Source organism: Drosophila suzukii, chromosome X, assembly GCF_043229965.1.
Source record: "Drosophila suzukii chromosome X, CBGP_Dsuzu_IsoJpt1.0, whole genome shotgun sequence".
NCBI classification, from domain to species: domain Eukaryota; kingdom Metazoa; phylum Arthropoda; class Insecta; order Diptera; family Drosophilidae; genus Drosophila; species Drosophila suzukii.
This window is the reverse complement of record NC_092084.1, coordinates 13490448-13516361: the sequence shown is the minus strand read 5'-3', so window position 1 is coordinate 13516361 and position 25914 is coordinate 13490448. Positions and strand designations below refer to the sequence as shown.

The following is a 25914-nucleotide window of genomic DNA, read 5'->3' as shown; positions in this document are numbered from 1 at the left end:
TTTGGTCAAAAATACACATTTTGTAGTGGTTTTTCAGTCGTAGCTTAGCCAAATCAAGGCGTACAGCTAAAAGACCGACAGTTTTGAGCAGCTTGCTTCAATTGCTATCGATCCCTATCACTTTCAGAAAGATTTATTTTTTGACAAATTTTTTCATTTTTTGTAAGGGGGTAGGTCGTTTATTTTTGAGATTCAGATTTTGGTCAAAAATACACATTTTTTAGTGGTTTTTCGGTCGTAGTTTAGCCAAATCAAGGCGTACAGCTAAAAGACCGACAGTTTTGAGCAGCTTGCTTCAATTGCTATCGATCCCTACCACTTTAAGGAAGATTTATTTTCTGACAAATTTTTTCATTTTCTGTAAGGGGGTAGGTCGTTTATTTTTGAGATTCAGATTTTGGTCAAAAATACACATTTTTTAGTGGTTTTTCAGTCGTAGTTTAGCCAAATCAAGGCGTACAGCTAAAAGACCGACAGTTTAGAGCAGCTTGCTTCAATTGCTATCGATCCCTATCACTTTCAGAAAGATTTATTTTTTGACAAATTTTTTCATTTTTTGTAAGGGGGTAGGTCGTTTATTTTTGAGATTCAGATTTTGGTCAAAAAAACTCATTTTTCAGTGGGTTTTCAGTCGTAGTTTAGCCAAATCAAGGCGTACAGCTAAAAGACGGACAGTTTTGAGCAGCTTGCTTCAATTGCTGTCGATCCCTATCACTTTCAGAAAGATTTATTTTTTGACAAATTTTTTCATTTTTTGTAAGGGGGTAGGTCGTTTATTTTTGAGATTCAGATTTTGGTCAAAAATACACATTTTTTAGTGGTTTTTCAGTCGTAGTTTAGCCAAATCAAGGCGTACAGCTAAAAGACCGACAGTTTTGAGCAGCTTGCTTCAATTACTATCGATTCCTATCACTTTAAGGAATTTATTTTTTGACAAATTTTTTCATTTTTTGTAAGGGGGTAGGTCGTTTATTTTTGAGATTCAGATTTTGGTCAAAAAAACTCATTTTTCAGTGGGTTTTCAGTCGTAGTTTAGCCAAATCAAGGCGTACAGCTAAAAGACGGACAGTTTTGAGCAGCTTGCTTCAATTGCTGTCGATCCCTATCACTTTCAGAAAGATTTATTTTTTGACAAATTTTTTCATTTTCTGTAAGGGGGTAGGTCGTTTATTTTTGAGATTCAGATTTTGGTCAAAAATATACATTTTTTAGTGGTTTTTCAGTCGTAGTTTATCCAAATCAAGGCGTACAGCTAAAAGACCGACAATTTTGAGCAGCTTGCTTCAATTGCTATCGATTCCTATCACTTTAAGGAAGATTTATTTTTTGACAAATTTTTTCATTTTTTGTAAGGGGGTAGGTCGTTTATTTTTGAGATTCAGATTTTGGTCAAAAATACTCTTTTTTTAGTGGTTTTTCAGTCGTAGTTTAGCCAAGTCAAGGCGTACGGCTAAAAGACCGACAGTTTTGAGCAGCTTGCTTCAATTACTATCGATTCCTATCACTTTAAGGAAGATTTATTTTTTGACAAATTTTTTCATTTTTTGTAAGGGGGTAGGTCGTTTATTTTTGAGATTCAGATTTTGGTCAAAAATATACATTTTTTAGTGGTTTTTCAGTCGTAGTTTCGCCAAATCAAGGCGTACAGCTAAAAGACCGACAGTTTTGAGCAGCTTGCTTCAATTGCTATCGATCCCTATCACTTTCAAAAGGATTTATTTTTTGACAAATTTTTTCATTTTTTGTAAGGGGGGGGTCGTTTATTTTTGAGATTCAGATTTTGGTCAAAAATACTCTTTTTTTAGTGGTTTTTCAGTCGTAGTTTAGCCAAGTCAAGGCGTACAGCTAAAAGACCGACAGTTTTGAGCAGCTTGCTTCAATTGCTATCGATTCCTATCACTTTAAGGAAGATTTATTTTTTGACAAATTTTTTCATTTTTTGTAAGGGGGTAGGTCGTTTATTTTTGAGATTCAGATTTTGGTCAAAAATACACATTTTTTAGTGGTTTTTCAGTCGTAGTTTAGCCAAATCAAGGCGTACAGCTAAAAGACCGACAGTTTAGAGCAGCTTGCTTCAATTGCTATCGATCCCTATCACTTTCAGAAAGATTTATTTTTTGACAAATTTTTTCATTTTTTGTAAGGGGGTAGGTCGTTTATTTTTGAGATTCAGATTTTGGTCAAAAATATACATTTTTTAGTGGTTTTTCAGTCGTAGTTTATCCAAATCAAGGCGTACAGCTAAAAGACCGACAGTTTTGAGCAGCTTGCTTCAATTGCTATCGATTCCTATCACTTTAAGGAAGATTTATTTTTTGACAAATTTTTTCATTTTTTGTAAGGGGGTAGGTCGTTTATTTTTGAGATTCAGATTTTGGTCAAAAATACTCTTTTTTTAGTGGTTTTTCAGTCGTAGTTTAGCCAAGTCAAGGCGTACGGCTAAAAGACCGACAGTTTTGAGCAGCTTGCTTCAATTACTATCGATTCCTATCACTTTAAGGAAGATTTATTTTTTGACAAATTTTTTCATTTTTTGTAAGGGGGTAGGTCGTTTATTTTTGAGATTCAGATTTTGGTCAAAAATATACATTTTTTAGTGGTTTTTCAGTCGTAGTTTATCCAAATCAAGGCGTACAGCTAAAAGACCGACAGTTTTGAGCAGCTTGCTTCAATTGCTATCGATTCCTATCACTTTAAGGAAGATTTATTTTTTGACAAATTTTTTCATTTTTTGTAAGGGGGTAGGTCGTTTATTTTTGAGATTCAGATTTTGGTCAAAAATATACATTTTTTAGTGGTTTTTCAGTCGTAGTTTAGCCAAATCAAGGCGTACAGCTAAAAGACCGACAGTTTTGAGCAGCTTGCTTCAATTGCTATCGATTCCTATCACTTTAAGGAAGATTTATTTTTTGACAAATTTTTTCATTTTTTGTAAGGGGGTAGGTCGTTTATTTTTGAGATTCAGATTTTGGTCAAAAATACAAATTTTTTAGTGGTTTTTCAGTCGTAGTTTAGCCAAATCAAGGCGTACAGCTAAAAGACCGACAGTTTTGAGCAGCTTGCTTCAATTGCTATCGATTCCTATCACTTTAAGGAAGATTTATTTTTTGACAAATTTTTTCATTTTTTTGAAATTAAGGGGGCACATCAGTTTTTTTTTAAAAAAAGATACATCACTTAAGTGGTTTCTGGCTTGAATGCCAACGCATTGAAAATTTAATTTCGAGCTCTTTGAGGTATGGCATTCCACATTCTTATCTTTACAAGCATTTTGCCTGCCAAAACACTGAACATTCTCCTTTTCCCTTGCAATATCTACAAAGGAATATCAGAACAGCTGCGAAAAATGTCATAATCAAAACAAGCAAATGCCAAGGATATATCAAACTATATATATATATAACTATAGTAACTGATTGAGTCAACTAACAAAAGTTCAAAATGCAATAAAGCAAAAACCAGAAATACCAAAGGAAATCCAATTCAGTGGCTCCGGAGCATTGTAGAAATCTGCCAGGCGGACGGACGCACCTGGGAGTAGAAAGCTGCAAGTAGAAAGCTGCAAGAGATCCCAATCATTTGGTCCTGCTCAAAGGAATGCCAGCGTGTCCAGGTGTGCGCCCAGCAGTATGCAATACATTTTTGTGTCTGCAGCTGTGACAACACAAAGGGGCGGTGGGGCGGTGTGGCGGAGGGGCGTGGCTAGTTGCACCGTGAGTGATATATGTCCACCTGTTAGTGTCACCTGCGCGGAGGTGCAGGCAAGACACAATGCCAAAGTAAATAAAAATCCAAACTAAATTGAATTTTTTGCATGCACTCAAAGAAGTTTGGATTTGAAAAGGTCCTTAACAATTTGCTTTAACTATAGATATATGACTATAGATATATTATGATAGAAATATAGTTTAGCCACTGAAATATTTGCATTTCTGAAGAAACTTTTCTTTTTTAATTGCAAAATTGGTCTTTATAATAATTTATTATGTGTTCTAACTTAGTACCATTTTTTTTAGTATTTTAGTTTAGTATTACTCTTCAGTATTATTTAGTAGTACTTTCTAGTATTTAGACTATTTCAAACCTAGTTGTAGTTATATTTTTGCTAGTATTCAATAAGATAAGACTATTTTTTGGCTTAGTTCTAGTTTCCTTTTTATATTCCAATGTTTTTAAAGAAGTTTTTTCCAGTGCCCTTTGCCACTGCAACATGCCACGCCCAGATGATACCACAACGGGCCATTGTTGTTGCTGTTCTTTCCTTTTAATTTATCAGCATATGAAAATCTGCAACTGCAACTGAAAGCGAGGCAGCAGCTTGAAAGGCTCCCCTCGATTGCATATTTCCCATGCAAATTCGGCTTGCTTTGGCTCGGTCAGTAGTACACCATTTCCAAGGATGGCCACAGAACTTGGCCATGGCGAAAGCAATTTGGTCTGGATAAATGGCGCCCAGTGAAAGGGAAGAGTTCCGCTTCATTTTTTTGTTAGCCATCTTTTTTTTTTGAAGCCATTTTCTTTTTCTTAGCCATTTTTCATTTTCGGTCCGCGCTGACAGTTTCCCTGGAGAAAGCGAAAGTAAGTGGGTGGGCGCTTAAAAATTCAACAAGAGAAATGCGTGAGCGGCAAATGAGTCGCACCTGGGAAATGGGGGAAAGCGGCGGGGAAAGTCAGTGTGAATAAATGCATGAAATGAATGAGTAAATAGCTCGAATGACTAACTGCGCGGCATTTTCGCTCAAGACATTTTCCAACCCATCCCATTCCATACCCAACACCCTACTTTCACCATACTTTCCCCGCCATCATTGTTATCCCACGAGTTGGGGCGGCATTTTCTCGATTTGCTAAATTACCAAGACGATGCGATGCTGTCGACAACCCAACAGCCCAGATGAAGATAAAGCCAGATGTATGTACGAGAAATAATTGGGGCTCTGGAAGAGTTGGCTACCCAGCGAAAGGGTCTAAGCCGAGAGATGGCCAACAATTTATGGCTAAATGTAAAAGCATTTTTATAGTTGTGTGCGAAATTGATTGAAACTTTAGTGGATTGGCGTTGTACATGTACCCAGAGAAACAGGGCTCTATCATATAATATTATTTCTAATAAATACAAGAAATTCAAAATAATCAATAATTATATGCCTGTTTATATTTAATTTGTATTGGGTATTCCAAGTAGCTTTAGGAAACCTCTATCCAAATTATTTCCCTTCGAATAAAATACAACCAATGGCAATTTAAATGGCTGCAGTATTTTGGTGCCCCATCAAATGAGAGTTCGAATCAACAAACTCAAAACCCCAGCTCTCCCGAGTTTTCGGGGGTTTCCCCCATCGAATATCATTGTTGGGGCGGTGCGGCTTGATCGATGAAATGATTGAAGCCCCAAGATTGAGTGGTACCCAAAAAACACGGGATTATTTTTGGGGTTTTTTCGCGACGTGCGTAGGTGTTTATTAGTACACTTTGAAACAAGAACTGCTTAAGCCTAACTTAGCTTAAGCGCTCCAGAGCAGAGCGGAGACTTAGGGGAGAGATGGAGAGGGAGAGCGGACGGCAGTGCGAGCGCGCGAGATATAGAAATCTGGATAAAACTGCCGCTCGACACTGCCTCCTGAAATTAAACGCCCTTTTGGCGTGAACATTCTCCCCCCCCTTGCGAGGACACCCGTAGCAAGAACCTCAGGATAGTAGGCTCAGGAATATGTTGGAAGTGTAGATCGGTCGTCCGTATGTAGGAGAGTGTGGTGGGCCTTTCCACACTTGTGGCAGTGATGACCACTGCGGCAGGAGTCCTTGGAATGATTGTGAGCCAAGCAATTGGAGCAGTACTTCTGGATATGTACTTCCTGAAGCCGATTCTGGGGGCTTAGCCGTAGAAAGTGGTGGCACTTCCGTAGAGGATGGATCTTTTGGCAGACTCGGCATTGGTAGGATTTAATACCTCGAGTACGTCTGCCATCCAAGGCGGGGTATGGAACCCAATATTCGGATGGAGTGTTCTTAGGAGGAACTTTTTGTACGGAAACTTGCGTTGAATAGGACGAAATGATGTGTGGAACTGAGGCGGATACAGGCCTTGGAAGGTCGGATGGAATCGTCGGAGTAGTAGGACCGCTGTTTCGATGAAGCAATGTGTGATGCCGATCTTGGCAAGTGAGACAGTTGTGAGCGCTTGTGCAATCCCGGAATTGATGGCTACTTGCAAAGCAATTGGAGCACAACTGCTTCCTTTGGATATAGGCTAAGCGATCTTCTACCGTCATCTGTAGGAAGCGTGGACATATACGCACGGGGTGGTTCTTCTTCGAACACAGATCGCAGCCTTTGGTTATCGGAACTAACCTTGTGTTGAAGGAATTTATTTTTGGAAATTCTGCCTCTCGATTTGTGTCTTTGGACTGGACGTGGTGGAAATTGGAAGATCGGAAGCTATCGACGGCCTCAAGAGTTAGATGGCGCTCCGTCAAATATGCATCAAGCTCAAGCCACGTAGGAATTTCGGCTTTATTTTGGATGGATTGCTCCCATAATGAGAGAGTGAGCTTTGGAAGTTTTGTCGAGCACATATAAACCAGGATAGGGTCCCAATTGTCAATATTAACACCGGAAAATTTTAAGGAAGTTAAACAACCTTGAAAAGTGCGTTGAAGTTCCTTTAAGGCTGCTCCCGACTCCTGTGCTATGGATTGCACATTGAAAAGTGTTTTCAGGTGACTGTTCACCTGCAATCGCTTATTTTCGAAACGCTCAGTTAGGTTATTCCAGGCTGAGCGAAAGCCATCATTGGTGAGTGGGGATCTTGAAACTATGGAATGAGCTTCGCCACTTGTTTTTGAATTTAAATGGAATAATTTTTCAACGGGCGTTAGACTAGGATTGTCTATGTATATTGCCGTGAAAAGGTCCCGGAAAGTCGGCCAGCGAAGATAATCGCCAGAGAAAACCTCTGTGTCGATAGGAGGGAGCCGACAGCCATAAGACGTGGAATTTTGGGACGGAGTTACTGGAGCTTGAGGTATTTGGGAGGAGCCCTTTTGGATTTGTTCCATCAGCTGCGCGGCAAATATTTCGTAAGTGGAGTACGTTTGGTAATACTTGGACTTTAGTATGGATTTTGTGTCTGCGGCGCTCTCGCCTGCAGCTATAATGCAGTCGGAGCATATGTCGTATGCTGCCTTTACCGTTTGCCACAAGGAATTGAGGTGATCGCGACGGATTTTATAGGCGGATAACGTTGGTGTAGGAGCACCTGGAGCGTTCACAGTGGCCTCAAAGTGGATCAGACAGTCAGCTGTGGCCATAAATCGGGTTAAAGCGGATTTTACTGATGTTGCCATGACGTTAAATAATTTAGATTTTTAATTCAGATGTAAGGAAACGGATTGGAATCAAATTGGAATTTAGGAACCAATTAAGATTGTAAAATATATACGGTCACACTGTCGGATAGGCAATAAATATTTATTACATCGGATGGTCGTACTTATGTAAGGAATTACGGACTTTAATATTGTTTGTTTGAAAGGAACACTTTTTGTGAGCTCTTGACCCACTGTGCACTGGCGATATACGGTATACGTATGTATGTACACTGTACGTATGTATATATGTGGGGTGCGAATAGCAGAATAACGTTGCGGGAATGGGAAAGACTTCGCTTATGTTTGTATGTCGGTGCGTTTGTTTGTCACCTGCACAACTAAATTGCAAAAGATTTGCTGGAGTAAATTTGTGGATATTGTCACTTTGTTTTTAATTTTAGAAATAGTTTAGCCGTATTTGTAGGTCGAGAAAAGTAGTTGGAGTGGACTGTATTAGAAAAAAGTAGTTCGAGTGGACTGTATTAGATTGTTTTTGTAAATATACACATGCAGCTGGAACACAGTAAAAAATAAAGAGTGCAAATCTTAAGGACAATCTTTATGATCGGGAATTTTTTACTGTGGCTGAGTTATATTTTACACACAATTGGAATTGAAAATATATTTGAGAAATATTTTCGTTGAATAGTAGCACTGAAATATTTACTGGAATGGTTTCAAGTGTGCAACTGTGGGCAAAGGAAACTGGAATATTGTCGGGCACAAGTAACGGAATTGAAATACATATATTAAATGCCGTTGCGTCGGATTAATCTCTTTTGGATTTAGACAATATATCATACAGAAAGTTAGTCGAAATAGGGTTCGAAAAACTGGCTGTATGACCGGCAATTATAGTAAGCGGAACTTATCTGGAGTGTTTCAAGCCTGCTGGGACAAAATCAAAGGAAACTCCAGGAGAGGAAAGTCCAAAGATTTTGAAATCCGGCTCGAAGGACCAAAATGTTGGGGCGGTGCGGCTTGATCGATGAAATGATTGAAGCCCCAAGATTGAGTGGTACCCAAAAAACACGGGATTATTTTTGGGGTTTTTTCGCGACGTGCGTACACTCAGAAAAAAAATCAAGTATTTCGTGCTTGAACCTAGTATTTTCGGTGTCAAAACTTCGCCAAGCATGGAAAATACAGAACCAAAGAACAAAATACTTCTTTCAAGCACGAATTTTCAAGTCCGCAAATTCTTGGTTTCAGTACGACTTAAGAATGCTGAGGATTAATATCAAGTATGGAGCTTTCTCAAAACAATAATAAAGTATTCTTAAGTCTAGACATATAGATACTTGAATTAAGTGCGATTTATATATAAATTAAGAAAATTTTAGGCTTGATTTAAGCACAAACAATTACTAAACCCAGTAAATTATACTCTTGAAGCTAGAGTAAAAATACTTAGTTCAAGAATATTTCATTTTTAAATTAAGACAATATACATTTTAAGTTAAGCAGGAATAATTATTATATTAAGATCACATCATGCCAGACCTAAGAACTGTTAGTTCTTAATACCGGATCCCCCATTCTTAAAACAAGGTATGGTAAAACTCAATTTCAGAAACTTTTATACGCTTAGGAAGTTATTGTTTTGATTTACATTTTATTGTACATGTTTATTTTACAGTTGTTACATACGCTTAGGAAGCTATTGTTTTGATATTCATTTTATTTTACATTTTTATTTTACATTTTCTATATACGCTTAAGAAGCTATTGTTTTGGCTTAAATTTTATTTCACATGTTTATAGTTTCTATATATACTTAAATTTAAGATACGATTTTCCATTGTTTATTGTATATAAGTGCAAAGGGAGAGTAGTTATTTCATTAATGTTTAAAATGCAAAATGTGTCGGATGGATAACCGATTTCATACGAATGAAAATGTCTGTCAAATCGAATTAAATCTACTTCATTACATAGTACAAAAATATTGTCCTTATAACTAAAACAACTTATAATCTTTTATATATGTACATGTGGGCCACTTACTAGATTTTCATCAAAATATAAAAAATATTCGTTGATCTCACAATCGAAAGGACCAACTACAATAATAATAGGTTGTAATTTAAGACCCGAACTGTAATTCTTGTTTATGACTCGGTCCAATTGAATATCTAAGTCATTAATAGTTACTAGTCTCAGCACAAAACTCTCCTGCGCGTCCAGTATTGTAGCCTTCCTTGTACATTTTCCATCTTCATTCTTGAAGCGGGCTGATGAGGGCAAAACAGCATTCAGCAATGTGGCGGTTATGAAGTCCTGGGCATCTGTTATATTAGAATAGTTTATTATTATATATTTATAATACAAATAAAAGGTATAGTATTCGCTTTGTCAAAAAAGCGGGTATAAATATGATTAGTATTAGTATAAAAACAGTGAATCACAAAATAAATACAACATTTTCTACGCTTAGGTATTAAATAACAAGTTCTACAGACCTCTTCTTCTTTTTCATTATGCGGCTGCGGCGGTTCCTATATTTTGACAAATTTAAAATACTTTAAACCGTATTCATGTACTATTTTGCTAATAACGTACCTCAGACTCCTTCCATCTGAAGAGTTTTTGTCTAAACTCTATGCGCAGACCTAATGTCATCGGCGTTCATGTATTTTAGCTGCTCGATGTTTCCTTTTGCAGCTAAGTTGATGCGCATAAATAATTAAATTTATGTAAATATGTAAGTAAAGTAAAAATATAGGTTTAATTGATGATATAGACAAGGGAGTTAAAGTCTATGAACATACACATATTATTAGCTGGCGTCTCAACTATGTTAAAAGAGCCGGAATGGTAATACATAATGTTCATACATAGCGGTAAAACATTGTGTGTGTGTGTATATACATATTTGTGTGCGTGTGTACTTTTTGCGATTCAGAAACGCATTCCTGCCCTATTTGCTTTATAAATTATAAAATATGTCTTAACTTTAAATATGTATATAAAATGTACATATGTAAATACGTTTGTAATAAGCGGTAATAACATTTCCAGAATCTCAGAAATTCTGTAATGGGTTCTTTCACAAATAACTGTAAGCACGCGTTTCACGCGTAAAAAGAGCATACGTACAAACAAGTGTACATATATAATTTTGCCGATATTCGGCGACATTCTGTTTACAAAAAAAGATGAATACAAACACACCTGGACCTTTTTCAAGAAATAATGTAATTCCACGAAATTTGATAACTGTGCTGACCAGTACGCCACTAGTCGGCGTTTCTATTCCTATTTTTTTATGTAAACGGAATGTCGCCGAATATCGGCAAAATTATATATGTACACTTGTTTGTACGTATGCTCTTTTTACGCGTGAAACGCGTGCTTACAGTTATTTGAGAAAGAACCCATTACAGAATTTCTGAGATTCTGGAAATGTTATTACCGCTTATTACAAACGTATTTATGTACACTTTATATATGTACATATTTAAAGTTAAGACATATTTTATAGTTTATAAGGCAAATGGGGCAGGAATGCGTTTCTGAATCGCAAAAAGTACACACTCACACACATGTGTATATACACACACACAATGTTTTACCGCTATATATTAATATTACAATTGCACCAAAAAACGCGTGCTTTTCTTACCTGTTAGAAATGTATGCACTTCCTCAATTTCCATTTTTTTAAAAGTTTATATAGAGGATCCTCTCCACATTCTTCTTCAGCCATTTTGATCATTTTTGGTTTCACTTATGTATGTTGTATGTTCACTTCAATTTTATTCACAGTGCCGCGAAAACGCTTGGGTCAATAGAGACGCTTATATGACAAGTGTGACCGTTTCACGATTTTAGAAAGAACGGCGAGAACGTCAAGAAATCCAAAAGCTACGGTCAGCCGATTAAAATTTAACATTCATTAAAATGAAAAAAAATCTTTTTAAATTGGCATTTCAAAATGCTAGCCATAAATGTATGTAACTTTTATTAAATCAAATAATTTGATAGTCTAATCGTGCCCTTTATCGAAGAAGAAGATTTTTACACCCTTTGAGAAAAATTAATATTTTTTTACCTTATTAAATTAATTGCAAGTATATAAGGATGTTTCCAGTTATTACCTGTCCCAAATTTTTTAACCAGAACTTAATTTTTTTTTTCAAATAAACGTGCCAAGCAATGTTTGTGCTATTATTAAGTTCTATTCGGTCTTGAACTAAATATTATAAGTCTTAATTTGAATACTTCTGTACTTCATTTAAGAATTTTTTCTGCTTGATCTTATTTGAATCCAAATTGTACTCAACTTAAGAATTTTTCAGTACGAACGTTCTCAAAAAGTTCAGCATTAAATCGTTCTTAAGTCAAGGCTGTTTGTACTTCTTTTTAGCGCGGCGTTTTTCCCTGAGTGTAGGTGTTTATTAGTACACTTTGAAACAAGAACTGCTTAAGCCTAACTTAGCTTAAGCGCTCCAGAGCAGAGCGGAGACTTAGGGGAGAGATGGAGAGGGAGAGCGGACGGCAGTGCGAGCGCGCGAGATATAGAAATCTGGATAAAACTGCCGCTCGACACTGCCTCCTGAAATTAAACGCCCTTTTGGCGTGAACAATCATCTTAATAAATCAGAGATTCTTCCACACTAACCAGTCTAATCCGGCAATTCAGCTGATACCAGAATAAAACTAATATCCCTGGGTGAAAGAAAAGAAAAGAAAAAGGACCTCAAGCAAATGGGGCGTGCAAAAACAAAGAGAGAGAAACGGAAAAAAAAAGGTGTGAAAATTCAGGGAAAACACATCTCTCGATGGTTGTGTGCGTGCGTGCAAAAGAGATAGTGGAATGGAATGTCCTTTGGCATTCGAAAATGGTATTATCAAAATTTACATACACGCATATCCTGATTATCCCTTAAGCATGAATTATTGAAAGCGTAAATACCAAAACACGGCCGACAGTCGACAGTCGAAGGAGAAGGCACAAAAAACCCAACAAAACTGACAAGAGTTGGGGACAACAATGCGACAGAAGTTCCTCGAGAGTGGCTTTTTAGGGATGCTGATAATGATTATAATGATGACGATGTGTAGAGTAAGTTATAGCCGAGGTTTGGGGGAAAACTCAGCCAGACGACGGCTTAATTTTCACATGACAAACAAAAAAAGACAAGCCGAGTGGAGACATTTTGAATGGCACACAAGCTAAATAAGAGAAAAAATTTAAAAAAAAATAAAAAACAACAGAAATGAGAAACAGAAACAGGTTGAGTGCGGATTCTAAAGTGGGTTGAATGGCTAAGGGGGGAGTATGGGTTGTTAGGGTGGACCAAAATGAGAGCCCAGTGACAGAGGCGGGTAAGTGATGAGGTGCGATGATGCGTAGAATGTTGGACGAGCAGTTAAGCAAAGCGCCTAAGACAACACAATTGAATCGAGTCAACGAGGGTTCCTCAGAGGCTATAGAAATATTTTAGACATTCCTTACCAATATTTTTAAAACATTTTATCAAAATATAGCTATTTTTAATAATTTCAAAGTAAAAATTAATAAGATAAAACCATTTAAAAGGCAAAAAGTGTAAAAAAATAAAAATTATTTTAAAAACTTCAACAAAGACATAAATAAATTTATTTCAAGGCCTTTGTGCCACAAAGTACATTTTATATACTCGAAAAATATTGATTCGAAGTGAAATCTAGATAACTATGCAAGGGATAAACTAAATGATATTGGTGAAAACGTATCACAATATAAATACTTTAATAATTTCACAGATAAAAAGGATTTAAGATAATATCAAATTTATAAGAAAATGCTATTTTTAACACTATTTTACCATCAATTTATAACTTACTTAAACTCTCACAATTATTATTCATTTTAAAAGAAATTTACCAAAGAAACAAGTATCTAAAATCTGAAAAAATGATTTTTCTAAAGTTCCGAACTTAAAAACTGAAATCTAAAAACCTATAACTTTTCGATCCCCCCTCGGCCCGCATTTAGGCAAATACACTCTCACTCGAGCACAATCACTCACACGCACACAGGCAGGACTCACTCACTTGTATAAATGTGTCTACAAATACAGATAGCTTTGGGGAGTGTGTGTGTGTGCGAGTGTTTGTTTATTTGTTTTTATATTCGAACGCGTGTGTGTGAGTGTGTGTTTGGTTCAACATCCTTTGGCGCCCGTTCCGGGATATGTCAGGAAAATCCTGTTAAAAGTTTCCATAAATCCTATTTACATATTTTCATCTGCTGCGGCTCAAAAAGAGTTGCGTGAATATGTCTTGGCCACGCCCCCGACCAAAATGGATGAAGAAGAAGAAGATAGGTGGGGGGAGGCGGGGTCGAAAGGAAAATAGTCATATCAATTGTTTAGGCAAATAAATCATAAGACTTCCTGGAAGCCTCCATCTTTGCTTTCAGCACAGAGAAAAACAAACACGTAATCCAATAATCTAAACCTTTTTCATTTCAATGTTGGTCAATGTTGAACCATTTTTATGTATTTAACTACATTAGTTATATGATCTTAAGTCCGATTCTGTTATAAAAGAAGTATTTTATGTTATTAAAATGTTTTTTTATTTTTTATTATAACTATTTGATGCCTCACTGAATGGACCAAGTTTGAGGCCTTTATAAATCTGTAGCCTAAGTTCTATTGGTTTTTAATATATTTTTAATGTGACATTTGTATCCTGCTTTTTTATAATACTAATACTAAATTGGTGAGCTTTTTTCCGTGTCATTCGCTGACCTCGTTTTTCATTTTCCCCATATCCCTGGTCAGGGTTCACACAGTGCTTCCTTCCCTGACTTCCTTCCTTCGGTCGCCGACTTGCGGAGGCCATTCAGCATTTCAACTTCGATTAATGTTGCCAAAAAATCGGGCAGATGGGAAAAGAGATGGCGCACAACAAATAGAAAGAGAGAGTTGCCATTGTTCGCCACACTTTTGTCTACCAGTCATCGGGCTCCGCTTTCAAGGATAGTCACCAGAAAAGTCGAAAGTCATTCCCCCAAATGCCCAGAACTCATTTTGTATCTAAAAGCTCCTAGAGATACCTATAAGCAGTCACATAGAATGGTAAATTTATGTTCTTTTTGGGAAACACATTTAATTTAAAAATTTAAAATCGAAATTAAACGGTTTTTGGAAAGTAGCTAGAATTTAATGATAGTAACTTCTTACATTCTTGTTGGCCCATTTTTATTTTGTGCTTTTAAAGACATACAGAAGCACTATTATTTTGAACACAGCTGTACTAAATCGGAATATTTTAAATCGAATTTAAATGTTTTTATTTTTTAGAGTTTGATCCACTTAAAAAATATTTCTACTTTTATCACCACTTTTGGTTTTTACTTCTAAAACCATATACAAACATTATTACTTTCAACATTGCTGTATTTAATTGGAATATGTATAATCAAATAATCAATTTTTTTATTTTTAAATGTTTTTTGGTTTTAAAAGCATGCAGAAATTCTATTATTTTGGATTCAGCTGAATCATTTAATCAGAACTTTGAAAGATTTTAATGCAAACAAAATGAGTTTTAAAGTTTTAAAAGTAGTAAGATCCTAACAAAATTAGAAAACAATTCTTTTTTAACACCATTTTTGTTTTTGCCATTTTGAAACCATATGCAAACTCTATTATCTCGAGCACTGCTGTGGGTATACATTTATGTACATACATTTATTCGGTATCTGCTTAATCCTTGGCCAGTGGGCGCATTTGTTATGCTAAGGATTCGTTTTTGCATATGCTTCTTAGCCCTAACCGAGCTGAGATTCCGGGTATTAGTCTTAGGCACCGTCTCAGCGCCAGTCGCTCATCCTTAGCCTTGGTAAATACATTTTGAATAATTGTTCTGGACAACGGACATTGGACTTTGGACATAGGACTTTGGACATTGGACTTTGTGTGAATGTGTGTGTGGCGAGGAAAATCCTTTTCGGAGAAACTCAAATTCAAATGACTGTAAATGGCACAATCCTTATGCATATTTCATAGTTCCCTCGCTCCTTTTGTTGTGTCGATGTGCAAATGTTTGTTTTCACTTTCCTTTGTCCTTTTCCTGGGTCTTAAGAGGCTCACCAGAATTTGTTTAATCGACAAATTTGTGCACAATTCATTCCCCAGTCCTAATGTGAACATTTGTAAGCCGAAAAAAATGAGTTTGTTCTTGCATTTAGCTTATTTCCGACAGATTTAAACCCATTTATTGCAACTCAAATGCAGCTGGCAGATAATTTTCAAATGAATAAAACTATATTTCGACTTCAATGTGGATAGAATTTATTTGCCAGAACTATTCTGTTCTGCTCTTAGTTTATGGGTAAGCCGGTTTAATTCGTGAGTGTGGACATACGTTACAAATTTATGATTGTTAAACTAACGAATTATTATTAAAATAGGCCGCCATTAACAAATGGGGGACAGGAAGTGATAAATAAAGAAAATAAAATAGAACAAATGAAATGAAAAGGTTTTTTATTACCAAAAATATAGAAGAAATACATTTGTATGTATTCTATTCTGAATTAATTAATATTAAGTGATAAGAGGAGTTTTTAAAAGTAAGCATTATTTATGGATATGGCTACTAAATCAATATAATACCCCTCCAAAGCGACATATCAATTAATATTAATTTAAAACTGTATAAATAATAAATCTCCATCAAAAAAAGGTCTTATATCCAGCCAATCTTTGGATAATGTAAATATATAAAATTACAAATATTCGCACTGTCAGCTTGATTTACATGCTGAATTTTCGCGCAGGATTGGCTGGCAAATGAGTAAATAAATAACAAGGATGTTGCAAATGCGCTCAGCCAATTTTCCACCTGCCCCCAGGTGGCGGGGAAAATGAACCTTAATCACATTAAAGGAGCTCGGCGGCTTCTTACATATGCTACCCGCAAACATGCCTATATAAATCGTCGGTTGTCAGTGGCAGGCATTAGCTCATCTCGTCTCATCTTCAGTTTTCATTGCGTATACGCAGCGTATGCCCCCCTGGAGTGAAAATGCGACCCCCGTGGCTATATTTTCTTTTATTTTTTGGAGCGTGACAGCTGGCAGATTGAATCGATGGCGGGTAAATCACAATTGCCACGCCCAGTTTTTGGGCCCAAACAAAACTCAATTAACGGTTGAGCGGATAAAGCTGTTGAGGAGACAACAAAGTCAAAGGTCCCGAGCATATATGCACACAAAAAATAGTCAAAAAAAAAAAAGAAAAATCGGTAGCACCACTTTTTAGTGCAACTCTGTTGACCATAATAAAAAAAATGCAAAAAAAAAGGGGGGAGGGAGCATTTGACTGCATTGGTAATTGAAGAGGAAATGGTAATGAAAGCGGGCGGCTACCAAAGTGGGCGGGGCTGGCAAAAGAGTGAGGACAAAGTCGCCTTATTGTGTGGCACATTGTTAACTTTTGCCGCAGTCCGGGGAATCGAATGGGGCAAGAGCAGTACGGAAAAGTAAGCGGAAAAATCGGGCTGAAAATCGCATGGGGGGGGGTATATTTTCCGAGACCGAAATTAGCACATATACAGCTGTGACTTTATAAAATCCACTCACGAACATTCTTTAAATGCAATAAATGCCATCACACAAGCACTCACTAAAAGACAGAAGAATAAAAAATATATTTTCAATTTACCTAAGCTTTTCAAGTGTATTTGAATTTTTATGTATAATTGTCTGCGAACAAAAAGTCTTTGAAAATGATACAACTGAACTATTTAGCTTTGGAGCAAATTAAACAAATGAAAGTCAAAAAAGCCGAGAAATCACAGTTAGACACTTGTGACAAATGGGAAATATGTGTGTACACAACCAGATAAAATGACAAATTTACACACAAATGAATGTCCGAAAGGCAGAGCAAATAAAATAAAATAACGAGGGAATATCAAGACGAGAGCAAAAAGCAAATTAAGAAAAATGTTCGAACCGAAACTGATTAAACACCGGTGACAAACAAATGCAAACAAATATTTGTGGATATTTTCGGCTTTGTGAACTGTGCAAATGTATGCGCAAATTGGGCAAATATTTTGAAATATTATGTATTAAATTTGCATGAAATAAGGGGAAGTTATTACTCATGGCACAAATAGACAGGAATAAAATATATTTATATATATATTAAAAATAACAATAAATAATACATTTTAAACTGATCTAAAAAAGAAAAATTTAAGCTTACCTTTTAGGCTTAACATTAATGAAATAAGTGGAAAGCATTCCACAACAAAAATATACAGGAATAAGTTATATTTATTTATAGGTATATAACAAATAATAACAAGTTAAAAAATTTTAAACAGATTTTCTAAACAAAAATTAAGCCCACCACTTAGGCTTAAACTTAATGTTTAATTTCCACCTTCCCTATCCCATGGAAATACTTAATCCGTTGAGTTAAATTAGCTTTTTCAATGGGTTCTCCACGATTTTTTGCTTTTGTAAAGAAGCAACTTACGCAAGTGGAAAATGCGCCGAGCTTATTATTTAAAATTTTCCCCCTCAAAAAAAAAGGAAATACACACGCACACTCCTTGCAAAAACACATACAGACTAAGGGGAGGACCATCCTCATCATCGCAAATCTCAAAATGCTTCCTGCGGCTTTTTTTTTTTTGAGGAATTTCCAGTGCTATTAAAAAGTTTACGCGAATCAGGAAAACGGCCACCGAAGCAGCAAAAGGGAAGTGAAAATGCCAGCGAAAAGGGGGCGGGGCCAGCCAGGCAGGAAGTAACGAAAAAACGAAATTATATATATTTATTATAATTTTTTATTTTACGCATTTTGTGCGTTGACTGCGGCCCACCAAAAAGAAGGGAAAATATCGCCCTCAACGAGCAGGAAAAAAATGAGGAAAACACATTGAAAACCGCACGGAAAGTGCGAAATATGAGAGGGAAGAAGCGGAGCGGGAAAAGCAGGAAAAGCGGAAGCAAGACAAGGACGCAGTGGCCGGGTCGATTGAAAAGTTTAAAGTTTAAGTAGAAGTGAAGGTGCAAATTGCAATTTAAAAATTGTGAACCTTAAAGGGATTTAAATAAAGGTGCGGGAAAAATTCAGATAATAAAATTCATACTTAACAGCTTTAACAGCTAAACAAACAGTTAAACAAACATAACAAATGTACTTACAAACAGATTATATTTAGTTTTAAGCATTTTAATTGGCGAATTAGCAATCTCTGAAGTAACAAAGTAAGAATTGTAAAACAAAAAGTTAAAATTAACAAAATCTAAGGTTTCTAAAAATAATGGTAACAAATAAAGCACAAACAACTTCATTTTTTTTAAAGTATCCATATTTTCTGTTACGAAAGTGGTGTTTTTATAAGAACAAATGTAAAATATATTTCCAATCACATTCTAACCATACAAAAATAATTGTAAAGCATAGAGAGAAATCCTTTAATCTATTTTAAAATATTATTCCTGTAAAATGTAAAATATATTTTAAAACATATTCTAACCCTTAAAAATTAATTATAAGAAATATAGAAGAGCCCTTTAATTTATTTTAAAGTGTTATTCCTATTACGAAAGTGTTTTTTATAAAAAGAAATGAAAAATACATTTATAGTCACGTTCTAACCATCAAAAATTAATTGTAAGCAGTACAGAAAGTTGTTTAAGTTATTTTATAATATTTTTCCTGATACGAAAATGCTTTTTTGTAAGAATAAATAGAAAATATATTTCTAATCGCATTCTAATCATCGAACTGCTGGGGTGACCCTCGCTGTAAGCTAATTGGGGTAACAAATAGGCCTCCTGCCTTCGCGCTGTATCTCTCCTTCTAGGCCTTTATATTTATTTTTATTAGCTGCCGTTCCTCTGCGCACCGGCCAACCACTCTTTGTTTTGCCTTCGCACAGTTTTCACAGTTTTTCACAGTTTTCACACATTTTTCATTTCGCTCCTTTTACGTTTGCCTTGTTTTATTTCTATTTTTTTGATTTTTTCCTATTTTTTTTTGCATTGTTTTGTGCGGCAGCAATTAAAAATTGTTTTTTTTATGAGCAAACAAAAATTTTTGTTTACAGCAAACAACAATAAAGCGGTAATAAAAAATCATAAAATGGCCGGCGCCAGAAAACAAGAAACAAGCGAAAAAGTGCTAATTGGTTAATTGTGTGTGTGAGCGAGGAGAACCGGTGCACCTGTATTCGTGCCTCTGTCTCTCTGCTCGTGCGTGTGTGTGTGTGTTAGTGTGGGGGTGTGTGTGTGAGTTTCCGTTTCCCGCTCAATAATTCAGGTCCTTAAATTGACCTCCGCTCAAGGGGGAACAATAAAAAAAAAATACCAAGCCATCTCAATGGGCATTTAAGCAAATTTGTCTACAATTTAAAGTTGTCGCTTTTTGTATCTCTGTCGATTTTGTATTCCTTCTTTTTGTTCTATTTTTTTATGTGTTTTTTTGTTGTTGCTTAATCCTTTTTTGCGTTCGAAAGGCGTCAGCTGCAATGCAGACAAAACAGGGCCACGCCCACTGGCAGAACCCCCGATCCAGATCCAGATCCAAGTGGCGCTTGTTAGTTTAAACTGATTTGCAATGTTTGACATGGGCCATAAAAAGCAACGAGGCAAACGACGACGACAAGGATAACGGTGAGATGGAGATAGCACAAGGACCGGGCCGAAGAAGAAGGACATTAGACCACTCGCCCAGGTCGCCACACTGAGCGAAAGTGGGTGGTACATCGAAAAAAATCACTTTACTCTCGAAATCACCTTAAAACGTAATTTTTAGGTGTCTAAAAGTAGGCAACAATTTATTTTAATCACGGTAGTGCATTTAAAATTGATTTTAAAACGTAAAAAATTAAATTAAGCAAAGTAAACTTTCATAATATTTTTCCTTTTTTGTGGTTTGCAACAAATTACAACAATAAATTCCCTCCCACAAAGAAAATTTCTGTAAATTTCACATGCGTTCATTTCACATTTCTGGTTTTATTTGCAGATGTTAACTTTTTCTGCTAACAAAAAAGAATTTACTACCAATTAAATAAACAACTTTTGTGCAATTAATTAAGGAATATTTAATTAAATCTTTTAAAATAATTTTAACTCTCATCTGGTTAAATATTTTTGTGTAGCTCTTGCTTATTGAGCAGCATTTCATGAGGCATGCACATAATTGATGCTAATTTAATCTGCCTGGCATTCTCTTTTTTCACAGTGCAGCCTGGCTGTTTGATGGCCTGGCCTTTTGGCATTTCTAGGCCACCCTTGGGCTTTGTTTTCAAGCTGAATTTTCAGCGACTGTCAGGGAAGGGTCTTGGTCCTGGCCATTTCAATAATCTCTTCATTTGGCCAGGGCCACAATGATTTTTTCCATGTTAACATTTTATTTGCCTGCACAATGGGGCGTATGAGCAACGTGGCTCGAGCACATCACCCAGCCACGTTGCTCATACGCCCCATTGTGCAGAAATTCGGACCCAAAGCCATAACAATGGCGAAACGAGAGCCACATTCTAAATGCTAAGTTCATTCATTCATTCATTCTGCACAGAAAACACAGGGAAACACAGGGAAACAGAGAAACACACAGATGCACACAGACATTTGCTTGTTTTTCGGCAACAATTAAAACGATTTAAATGCAAAACAGTCAACGCCAGAAGAGCACAGCCCCAAGTGGGTCATCTGCTGGCCGACACTGTATTAGCCAATTTCTGGATCGCCCCGATTGCCCCCGATATGGCCGAAAAGGAATGGCCGAGGCACAAAAGTCAACTGGCTAATGCAGTTAAGCCAGCATGGAAAATGCATCGAAATGCATCTCAGTAGATTAGAATGCGGCATGCATTCAATGAAACAAAGCCAAACACATATTTATGTGGCATATTTTATAAGACAATTGCAAGCAATATACTCAATAAAATTGAGTAGGTACGAATACCTGAATTATGATAATATTTTTAATCGCACGGCTAATAAACACAAAACATTTCTATAGCTAACAATTCAATAAAATCAAATCAATTACATTGAAAATAACAACTTGCAATAAAACTAAACCCCTTTTCATTCGTTGATAAATTGTGGTAATTACATTTACATGTGATCAGATAGACCAAATCGTTGGGCCTTTATTCACCAGTTGGCAAACAGTCACCCAAAAAGCCCCCCGCCCAAAAAAAAACAACTCCACTCTCTTAAGTAAACTTGGCTTAATTACTTTTCGCCAAGCTTTTCCATCTTGCCAAACGAATAATAAACATCAATTTAGTTTCCATGTCAAATGAAGGGTGCCAAAAGTGGCGAAGGATTTTGGCGCTTGGGCTCTAATTCAACATTTAATCAGTTCGTTTAATTTCCATGCACAAATCGCTATTTGTTGTTGTTCGGTCACAGTTCGGGGGCTTCCATTTGGCCCTTGACTTTTCCCCATTTGCCCGGATTTTACCCGATTTCCCACGATTTTCCCACGACGCCATGTTTTAGTGTGCGAATCGCTTTTGTTTGATTCTGTTGGCATTGCCATCGTTATTGTTGTTGCATTTAATTAAAAGCCCCGAATGCAGATTGAAGATGGCCAAAGTGGAGAGGGCAGAGTGGAGATTGGAGAATGGCGAATGGAGATTTCAGGGGGAACAGTGGCGAGTGGAGAATGGAGAATGGCCAACAATAGCTACAAGCTGGCTAAAATGAATAAATAGAGGCGCGTTTGCTATTTTGACAACCGCAACAGCAGAATCACTCAGAAAAAGTTTGTATTTTAAATTTAAGAAAAAACATATTTTTTTAGTAATTTCTTATTTAACGAAATAACTTATTTTAATTAGGAATAGCTAGACTCTTTTTAATACTTTTTAAAATCTATTTATTTTATTTTTCTGTATTTCCTTAACTTATATTTCTAGTTAAAGCAGCATTTTGTAAAAATCTAAATCAAATCGAAAAACATAAATTGTACAGTTGCTAATTTCTATATTTTACATTTTCATATTTATTTTCTATTTATTTTTCTACGTGTAGCGAAAACAACAAGCGTTGGCAGCAACAATGGCATTTCCACTCCCACTGGAGCCATTCAAGTCACACACAAGCGCGTAAACACGCACACACACACGCGTTTCGTAATCGCTCAAAATTGTTTGGCAAACATTTTAAACATTTTCTATTGCATACGCACAGGGGCAATTCTCAAAAGTTGCCCCAAAAAAAAATTGAAAATAAGGAAACGCATGTTTCAGCTGATTTAATATCAAAGTCTGGGCGTGGTCATTGGCTTTAAAAGATAATATGTATTGTTGAAAAAATATTCCTAGCTATTTAAACTTAATGTTTTTTTATTAACAAATTAAAGAAATAAAAATTTTTTGTAAACCAATTAAAACCAAGAGGGTTATAAATTTAAAGTGGGCGTGACAAACATTGGCATTGTAAGAACTAAGAGAATCTACATGCAAAATTTTAACTATCTAATATAATAATAACTATCTAACTTTTGAAAATGTGGGCGCCACCTAGCGGTCATAACTTTCATTGCTTATAACTTTTTAATTAAAGGATGGATAGGTGCATATTGATACAAACAATTGAACAAACAAACAAAACAATCTACAGAGGATAAAATTGCGCTGCGCAGGAATCTCTAGAATCTGCATGCTTAATACCAACTTTCTAGCTTTTATAGTTTCCAAGATCTCAGCGTTTATACGAATAGACAGACGGAATAGCTAGATCGACTCGGCCAGAGATACTAGTCAGGAATATATATACTTTATAGGGTTGGAAGCGCTTCCTTCTACCTGTTACATACTTTTCGATAAATACAATATACCCTTTTACTCTACGAGTAATGGGAAAAATAATATAACAACTTTTCTGGCCCCATAAACTTTAAACTTAGCCATATGTCTCAGATATATACGGGGATGCCACAACTTTGCGATTTTTGTGGCACTCATGATAGTTAAATAACTCAATGGGGTTTCAAATTGCATAGTTTCGAGGCAACATCGTATAGATAATCTGAACTCTTTAAAAGGAATACAATATTATATCTTGGTTTTTTGCTTTAAAGCTAACCCATATTTGCCCGTTTCCAACACGGCTTAACCCACATTGGGGCGCCTCGATTCGAAGGCACATATTTGCCTACCCAAGAAACAAAACATTAACTTTGGTCCTAATGCTAATCTTACCTTGGCACAAAAAGTATTTCGCCTGCCGCTGTAGTGGTGTCCCCGCACCCACACACACGCACACAGGCCCACGTGGTCCTTCACACGGACAGGGGCTGGCTTCCTTGTTTTGGTTTCTGGTTTCCTCCAAGTTTAGTTTTCAATTTGCATTCGGTTCCTTCGGCTTACAAGCACACCTTTTTCATTCCGAATTTTTCCAATATTTGTTTTGAAGTTTCAGCCTTGTTTCTTTTTTATATTTTTGGGTTAAGTTGTTTCGTTTAGAACATTAAAAAAAGAGAAAAAAAATTTGGTTGGTCTCGCTCAGCTGAACTTAAAATGGGAAATGTTTTTAAATACAAATTCAAAGTACACTTGATTGACATTATTATTCAAAAATATTAAAACTTCATTTTTAAAAACAAATGTTATGAAATTAAAATTTTTAAAGTACCAATAACCACATAATTCCAACACAAAATGGGTTAAAACACATTGAAGCCTTGCTTAAATTAGCGAAACTGTATTTAAAAATCATCAGAATCTTTTTTAAAAGTTTTACCCCAAGATTGTTTCAAGTTTGTTTTGTCAGAGAAAAAAGTTGGCTCTCTTAAGAAAGTGGCCCTATTCAATAAGTTATATTATCAAATTTTAAAAAAGTAATACCCATTTATAACCATTTAAAAATAAACACGAATAGTCCAATCCAAAGACCCTACGTATTTCTTACTTATAAGTTTATCTTGCCAATTCCTAAGCTTTCGCATAAGTTTTCATTATAGCAAAGACCCCATTTGGTATGGTTACAATTTGAAAAGTAATAAATACTTTTCGCTGGCAATCAACAAGTTGTAAATTTGACGGGGATTCCCCTTTTCAATTTATTATTACGAAACATTGCATGTCAATTGATTTCTAATTCCCCTTGGCTGTTGTTGCCTTGGCAGCTCGCAAATAAAATCTCTCTTTTAGTTTGGCGCGACCTCCGCAATGACCGTGTAACAATTTCGGTTTTCTTTGCCCTCCCCCTTTTCTTTTTTTTTGTTGTTGCATTTTCCCCAACCCATTTTCTTATTTTCAAACTATTTTTTTTAGTTTTATTTTTCTTTGCCAAGAAGACGCGCGCAGCAGGCGAAAATTCAGAGAGCGCGCGTTTTTGGTTTTTGCTTATGTGGAAATATGAAATTTCCGAATTTTGCCAAATTTCAGTTAGTTGCATTAAGCACTTGGTTAGGTAATTTTCTAGCCTTAAAATAGCAACACACACACACACAAAAACACACACACAGTTGCGCTTACAAATGGCCAACTTATGTAAGCGTTTTGTGCGCGTTTTGCACGCGTTTCGGGCGCTGCTTTTTCCGCCCACGCCACAAAGTTGCAACTAAAAATTTGTTAACCCCAAAGGATGGAAATGCAAAAAAAAGTCTGCAACTTGTTTGCCCAGCTGTTTTGTTTGTTGTGGTTTGCTGGCTTTATTCCACTTTCCCCGTATATTTTTTTTTACTAATTTTTTTTGGCACTCAAATGGTTAATAAAAAATAAAAGTAAATAGTTTGTTGAATAAATAAAGAAAATAATGTTTAAAAACAAAATAAAAACCTACAGCTGAGGCGGTCACATGCGCGACACAGACACAACACACCAACACACGCTCACGCAGACAGACAGACGAAAAGGGGGCGGGGCGGCAGAGGCGGCGGCGGCGGCGGCGGGACGACGGCGGCGGCAGCAACAACAACGACAACAACAAAAAATCGTATAAGAAACCAACAACAAACGACAACAACCGACGACAACGACGACGACGACAACAACTTTCGACTTTCCACGACGACAACGACAACTTGCGACTTTAGCGCGTTTTTTGTGCTGTTTTCCTAGTGATTTTGGGAACTCTCTTTCTTTCTCGAAGCGAAACGCGTGCCGTCAGCGCTGAGTCCTGTTTCATACTATTTGGGGCCATCCTTGCATCCTGCCATCGATGCCAAAGTCCCGTTCGCACAGCACATTTCCCACAGCCTCTGCTGTTCCACCGCTGTTAAGTTCGCCTGCTGCGGCACAAGAATTTCCCCCGCTGTTAAAATTTCCCTGGCATGCGCACCGTGTGCCGCGAATATGCGAATGCGAATGCGAATGCAGAATGCGAATGCAGGATGCAGTTTCAATGCCAGCCGGCCAACGTTGCGGATGCGTGATGTGCATTGTTGCCACCGCTTTGCAGCGGTAATTTGGGGTGTGGGGGGATTCGAAGGGTCTCTGTTACCCGGAATTTGTCAAAATTATTACTACTGATTGCGTATCGAGGGGGTAAGAGAATTTCCCCTGGAGATATTCTGCAGCTTTCTTACAAAATAACTTGCTTTGCTTAGTCTTT

General features: G+C 36.5%; 1 protein-coding gene and 1 long non-coding RNA gene across 3 annotated transcripts in view; both read right to left on the bottom strand.

Annotated features, from left to right (window-relative positions):
• Positions 1-25465, bottom strand: part of nAChRalpha3 (nicotinic Acetylcholine Receptor alpha3) — a 108494-nt gene extending 83029 nt beyond the window's left edge. Inside the window, exons 1-2 of the mRNA XM_036820618.3 lie at positions 25144-25465; positions 23559-23786 (exon numbers count right to left, since the gene is read on the bottom strand). The gene's annotated coding sequence lies outside the window, so the exon portion shown is untranslated. The remainder of the gene's footprint in view (positions 1-23558; positions 23787-25143) is intronic.
• Positions 9218-11201, bottom strand: LOC118878102 (uncharacterized). Of its 2 annotated transcripts, none has more exons than XR_010655388.2 (4): positions 10996-11201; positions 9933-10025; positions 9833-9868; positions 9218-9658 (listed from the first exon to the last, which is right to left on the bottom strand). It is a non-coding gene; the product is annotated as an uncharacterized lncRNA (long non-coding RNA). The 2 variants fall into 2 exon arrangements; XR_005014655.3 differs by having other exon boundaries at positions 9933-10034; positions 10996-11195.
• Positions 25466-25914: the final 449 nt, after the last annotated feature.